Source organism: Carassius gibelio, chromosome A4 (genome assembly GCF_023724105.1).
Source record: "Carassius gibelio isolate Cgi1373 ecotype wild population from Czech Republic chromosome A4, carGib1.2-hapl.c, whole genome shotgun sequence".
NCBI classification, from domain to species: Eukaryota; Metazoa; Chordata; class Actinopteri; order Cypriniformes; family Cyprinidae; genus Carassius; species Carassius gibelio.
Genome location: NC_068374.1, coordinates 13,397,531 through 13,403,947, shown reverse-complemented (window position 1 = coordinate 13,403,947; position 6,417 = coordinate 13,397,531). Strand labels below are relative to the sequence as shown.

Here is a 6,417-nt window from a genome sequence, read left to right as displayed (position 1 = left end):
ATAATAAAACCAAATAAAGAAAGAAACACATTTTTTATTGAAAATTTATTTGTCAATTAAACATAAGACAAAGTCTAAAATCAACCTTTGAAACATTTTATCCATTTTAATATTCCAGTAGATTGCAAAAATTTTAACTGTAAAGTAGCCATAAGGGAAATGATTAAACCTTATGAAACATTTCATCCATCTTAGTATTCAAGTAGATTACATGTAAAATACAATAGCCGTAAGAGAAATGACATCTTTGTTCCTGGTGCATACCAGCCATTTGCAGTCACACTCAACATTAAACCATAAAAAAAATAAAAGCAACACTTACATCAATATTAAAGGGATAGTTCACCCAAAAAGATGATGTTGTCATAATGTACTCGCCCCCCGGGTTGTCCCAAATCTGTACGAATTTCTTTCTTGTGTTGAACACAAAATATATTTTAATGAATGTTGGTTAACAGATAGTTGAAAGTTGCCATTGACTTCCATGGTAGGAAAAAAAAAAGTATACTATGCAAAGTCAATGGCAACCTTTAACTGCGTTAACAAACACTCTTTAATACTTGGCTGAATGTCACGTCACTTCACTTAAAATATCTTGTGTGTTCAACAGAAGAAAGAAACTCGTACAGGTTTGGGACAAATTGAGGGAGAGTAAATTATGACAAAATCATCTTTTTGGGTGAAATATATCTTCAACAGAATTAATCCGATAACAGAAACACTTACATCAGGAATACCCATTCTGTGGGATTATCATGAACCACTACTATGCAAGAAGAAAATTTTTTAACCTCTGAACATTAACAGAGTTTTGGAGAATCCAGCTCAAGAAACAGTTTTTGGAACAACTCAAGTGAGTACAGGTCCTTCTCAAAATATTTGCATATTATGATGAAGTTCATTATTTTCCGTAATGTAATGATAAAAATTAAACTTTCATATATTCTAGATTCATTGCACACCAACTGAAATATTGCAGGTCTTTTATTGTTTTAATACTGATGATTTTGGCATACAGCTCATGAAACCCCAAATTCCTATCTCAAAAAATTAGCATATCATGAAAAGGTTCTCTAAACGAGCTATTAACCTAATCATCTGAATCAACTAATTAACTCTAAACACCTGCAAAAGATTCCTGAGGCTTTTAAAAACTCCCAGCCTGGTTCATTACTCAAAACCGCAATCATGGGTAAGACTGCCGACCTGACTGCTGTCCAGAAGGCCATCATTGACACCCTCAAGCGAGAGGGTAAGACACAGAAAGACATTTCTGAACGAATAGGCTGTTCCCAGAGTGCTGTATCAAGGCACCTCAGTGGGAAGTCTGTGGGAAGGAAAAAGTGTGGCAAAAAACGCTGCACAACGAGAAGAGGTGACCAGACCCTGAGGAAGATTGTGGAGAAGGACCGATTCCAGACCTTGGGGGACCTGCAGAAGCAGTGGACTGAGTCTGAAGTAGAAACATCCAGAGCCACCGTGCACAGGTGTGTGCAGGAAATGGGCTACAGAGAAGCAGCACTGGACTGTTGCTCAGTGGTCCAAAGTACTTTTTTCGGATGAAAGCAAATATTGCATATCATTTGGAAATCAAGGTGCCAGAGTCTGGAGGAAGACTGGGGAGAAGGAAATGCCAAAATGCCTGAAGTCCAGTGTCAAGTAGCCACAGTCAGTGATGGTCTGGGGTGCCATGTCAGCTGCTGGTGTTGGTCCACTGTGTTTTATCAAGGGCAGGGTCAATGTAGCTAGTTATCAGTAGATTTTGGAGCACTTCATGCTTCCATCTGCTGATAAGCTTTATGGAGATGAAGATTTCGTTTTTCAGCACGACCTGGCACCTGCTCACAGTGCCAAAACCACTGGTAAATGGTTTACTGACCATGGTATTACTGTGCTCAAGTGGCCTGCCAACTCTGCTGACTTGAACCCCATAGAGAATCTGTGGGATATTGTGAAGAGAAAGTTGAGAGACGCAAGACCCAACACTCTGGATAAGCTTAAGGCCGCTATCGAAGCATCCTGGGCCTCCATAACACCTCAGCAGTGCCACAGGCTGATGGCCTCCATGCCACGCCGCATTGAAGCAGTCATTTCTGCAAAAGGATTCCCGACCAAGTATTGAGTGCATAACTGAACATAATTATTTGAAGGTTGACTTTTTTTTTGTATTAAAAACACTTTTCTTTTATTGGTCAGATGAAATAAGCTAATTTTTTGAGATAGGAATTTGGGGTTTTCATGAGCTGTATGCCAAAAGCATCAGTATTTAAACAATAAAAGACCTGAAATATTTCAGTTGGTGTGCAATGAATCTAAAATATATGAAAGTTTAATTTTTATCATTACATTATGGAAAATAATGAACTTTATCACAATATGCTAATTTTTGGAGAAGGACCTGTATTTGTGGGTCTTGGGATATCTCAAATCCAATGTGACTCCCAAAAGATGGCAGCAGGCTCTGCGGTGATTCCCAAGATTACATCGCTGACTGCCCCATCATTGTTCCGAAGGATGTAGATTTTTATGACCTCCTCTGCCAACTCTGCTTGTACGAAGACGGGTAGATCAGCTGAACCCTACAGGCAAATTTTAAAGATAACCGGTTAGAGCTAACATTCAAACCTGAATGTTACAAGAAAGTGACAAATACACAAAACAAATAGCACCTGAAGAAGCAAACATTCTGTTGGACCATATGATCGGTAAAATCTCAAACAAAGTGTACTAGGGGGAGGAGTTGCAAAAATTAACAGCATTCTTCTTAACAACAGGACAGGTTAATTTTCTACATAGGGACATTTATTTTTAACAATAAACCTAAAAGAAAAATGAAAAGAGACCAACTGCGAGCTTCTATGCTGTAAATCAATGCTATAGGCTTTTATTGAGGTCCGCATTATTTCAACCAATTTCTTTATAAACATGTTTAATATTTAAGTAAAATGACTAATGGTTTTGAAACAAAAAAAGCTTGTTTAATTGCACTACTTGAAAAAAATATGCATTGCATTAACCCTCACACTCAACCCTTAACCCTCTAAATAATTCTGTGGCTTAGTAAATATTACAGTAATATTTAACTTTATTAACTTAATAAAATCTCTGAATATAGTTTACTTGATTATACAAAAGATGGCTTTCCTGTAGCTCAAACAGTAGAGCATCAACGCTAGCAAAAATTTATAAAATTGTAAATGTGTACCTGGAAATGCAATGTAAGTTGTTTTGGAAAAAAGCGTCTGCCAAATGCATAAATGTAAACATATTAACTGACTAAAAATACAACAGTTTATTTTATCTAAAATGTACAGATATATTTTATTTTTTCCACTAAAACAATTTAGTATTTCACTAACAAATTGTTTATTTATAATACACATAATATATTTGTGAAATTTCTATCAAACTATTTAAGGATGGAAAATTAAACTGATCTGTTTCAGGGAACAAAAATATTACTTAATTCAAATCAAAATGAATGTATTTAAACACACTCTTAAGAAATTTAGTAAGTTTACTCAATTAAAACAACGTACCCCTCACCCAGCCTCGGCTGTCCTTCAATACCCACCAGGTCTGGATTTGTTACATTAAAAAGCTTAATGTTTTCAAACTTTTGACCGATATTGTATGTGATAAGTTTCAGTGTACTAGAATGATTTTACAATGGAGCATATAGTGGGAGCTGATTAAAACGCACCAGTCAATGTTATGTCCACGCCATTTTAAATACTTTTGCATGGCGTATTTGTAATGGTGATTTAAGAGCTCATACTTGAGTTCATGTAGTAATTATGATGTTTTACAAAAAAATGACAGCTTTTTACAAAACAGAATGTTGTCATTTGAAAGTTCATAAATGATGTGTTCCCTTTTGACAAGCCACTGACCCCAAAGGGGAACCTGTACAAAATCGTTTTCCATTGGGCATGTATAGTTATAGTTGCTGGACCACGGTTACACTTATCGTTAGACTTTCAAATGGCGGTTGAAATAAACGGTGATCAAAATAGTACGAACGTTAACCCACTCCAAAAAAAAAAAAAAAAAAAAAAACTAACATACATATGGCTGCCCCACTAACTAACTTAGAAAACTACACTGTTATGTACACGTACACACGGTCAATGTTTAATCAACTTTTGAATACATTATTGCAAATATACATAGTTATAAAATGACTACGTTACTTACAGGAAATTCGAGTAATGTTCACGTCGTTGCTGAGAAAAGCAGTCCTTCAGTGACAGGTGCCTCTTGTTTGAGCCGCGAAACTTGTTAAACTTCTTAAGATGACGCAAAATACAAACACAATTGTTAGGAAATCCTTAATAATTAACTTCTGAATTAAACATTACAAACATAATTAGTATTAACTAGCTGGATAAATTACATAACGTACCATGATATGAGAGGAGTGCGGGTCTTGCCGTTGCTGAGGAAAGCCGTCCTTCAGGTGACTTCGATTAAGCTACGAAACTTGTTGAATATGACGTAAAATACAAAGACAATTGTTAGGAAATGCTTAATAATTATTAACTTTTTAATAAAGTGTTACAAACGTAAGTAGGATTAGCTGACTAACGTTACTTACCAGGAGTTGTGAGGTGTATGGCTAGTCGACGTCGCTGCTGAGGAAAGCAGATTTTTTTTTTTTCCTGCGGAGCGGAGCTGCACACGTGATCACTTTAGCCGCGAAATTTACTCAATTTATTTAACTGTCATTTATTAAGCTGGAACTTTATTTAGGAAAATTGGTAGGAAATACTTAATAATTTTAGTTTCTAAAACAGATCAGTACAAGTAAATAATTATCAAATATTTCTATTAGAATTCACCAGAAATATTGAAGGTATATTAAAAAAATAATTAGTTAGTTAAATACTTATTTATTTTCATTACATAAACTTAAATAATATATGTAAATTTTAGAGAAATTATTTGTTGGATTTTTAATTATTATTTTTAATCTGACCCACTCAAAATATCACTTAAATGATTTCAAAAGATTTTATTAAGTTAATATAGCTCTTTATTTTTGTGAAATTTACTAAGCCACTGAATTATTTTTTACAGTTGTTAATGGAGATGATGATTTTGCAATTGTACTGTCTTGATTAATGCTTAATTTGCTATAAAGTTATATTATGCTATACAGATGTACTGTAACCTAAGTAGTAATAATGCTTTTGCTTAAGTACAAAGATGTAACCCTGTGATTAATGCTATATGGAAAATGTATTGTGTAACTTCACTAACATTAAGAAAACTGCTTACTTGCATGAAATGTATGTAGTGACTGATTTAGAGTAGAAACACTTATGTATTAGAAATAGTGTTTATGATAAATGGACAATATAGTATTTAAGGTGTATTTCACCGACTGTTAAAGAGGAAAAAGAAGAGGAAAAGGGCTAAAGCAATGCGACATAAACAACTGAAAGCCTCGGCAGAGGAGTTGGCTGCACTCCAGGTGATGACATCAGAAGAACCAGCGTTCGACGTCTGTGTATAAAAGACTGAGAGAGAGACTCGACCGACGGATACTGAACAAGCACAGTATCCCTCGACGCCTGATACCAGCTGATTATACCTTGATTTTGTAACTTTACTATTGTACTTTGATATAACTTTTGTTAATTTTAATAAAACTTGTATTTTATTATTGACAAGTTATGGTCTGCAAGAGTAGTAATTTAAGAGCCGTAAGCAAGAACTGACCACAGGGAAGTCTACTGAGCAAGATGTAAGTATTTTTTAAATGCTTATAGTTTTGTCCAGGGTCGACTTTCCTTACCTACCTGAGAATAATAAAGAAATAGGTAAAAGGTGTATAGATAAAGGAGACACCATAAAACATGGCGCCCAACGTGCTTTAATTGTCTAATTACTGGCCAGAATTAGACAATTGAGCGCTTGGCTAATAGAGTAAGCGTAGTTTACTATTATAAATTACTACATAAAAGACGACTAAGCAGTGAAAAAGCCCAGAAAGGGTGGAAATAGACGAAACACCCAGAAAGGGTGGACCAGTATTTGCGAATACAGCCCAGAAAGGGTAAAAGCTTACTGTTATGAATACAGCCCAGAAAGGGTAGAAGCTTACTGTTAAACAGCCCAGAAAGGGTAGAAGCTTACTGTTAAATAGCCCAGAAAGGGTAGAAGCTTAATGTTAAATAGCCCAGAAAGGGTAGAAGCTTACTGTTATGAATACAGCCCAGAAAGGGTAGAAGCTTACTGTTATGAATACAGCCCAGAAAGGGTAGAAGCTTACTGTTATGAATACAGCCCAGAAAGGGTAGAAGCTTACTGTTATGAATACAGCCCAGAAAGGGTAGAAGCTTACTGTTAAATAGCCCAGAAAGGGCAGCCCAGAAAGGGTTAAATGTGCACATAAGAAATAAAGAGTGAAGA

At 35.4% G+C, this 6,417-nt stretch overlaps 1 long non-coding RNA gene across 2 annotated transcripts; it reads right to left on the bottom strand.

Annotated features, from left to right (window-relative positions):
* Positions 1-1,033: 1,033 nt before the first annotated feature.
* Positions 1,034-6,028, bottom strand: LOC127969951 (uncharacterized). Of its 2 annotated transcripts, XR_008156434.1 has the most exons (4): positions 4,598-6,028; positions 4,406-4,482; positions 4,198-4,289; positions 1,034-2,579 (listed from the first exon to the last, which is right to left on the bottom strand). It is a non-coding gene; the product is annotated as an uncharacterized LOC127969951 (long non-coding RNA). The 2 variants fall into 2 exon arrangements; XR_008156433.1 differs by having other exon boundaries at positions 4,406-6,025.
* Between the last annotated feature and the right edge of the window lie 389 nt (positions 6,029-6,417).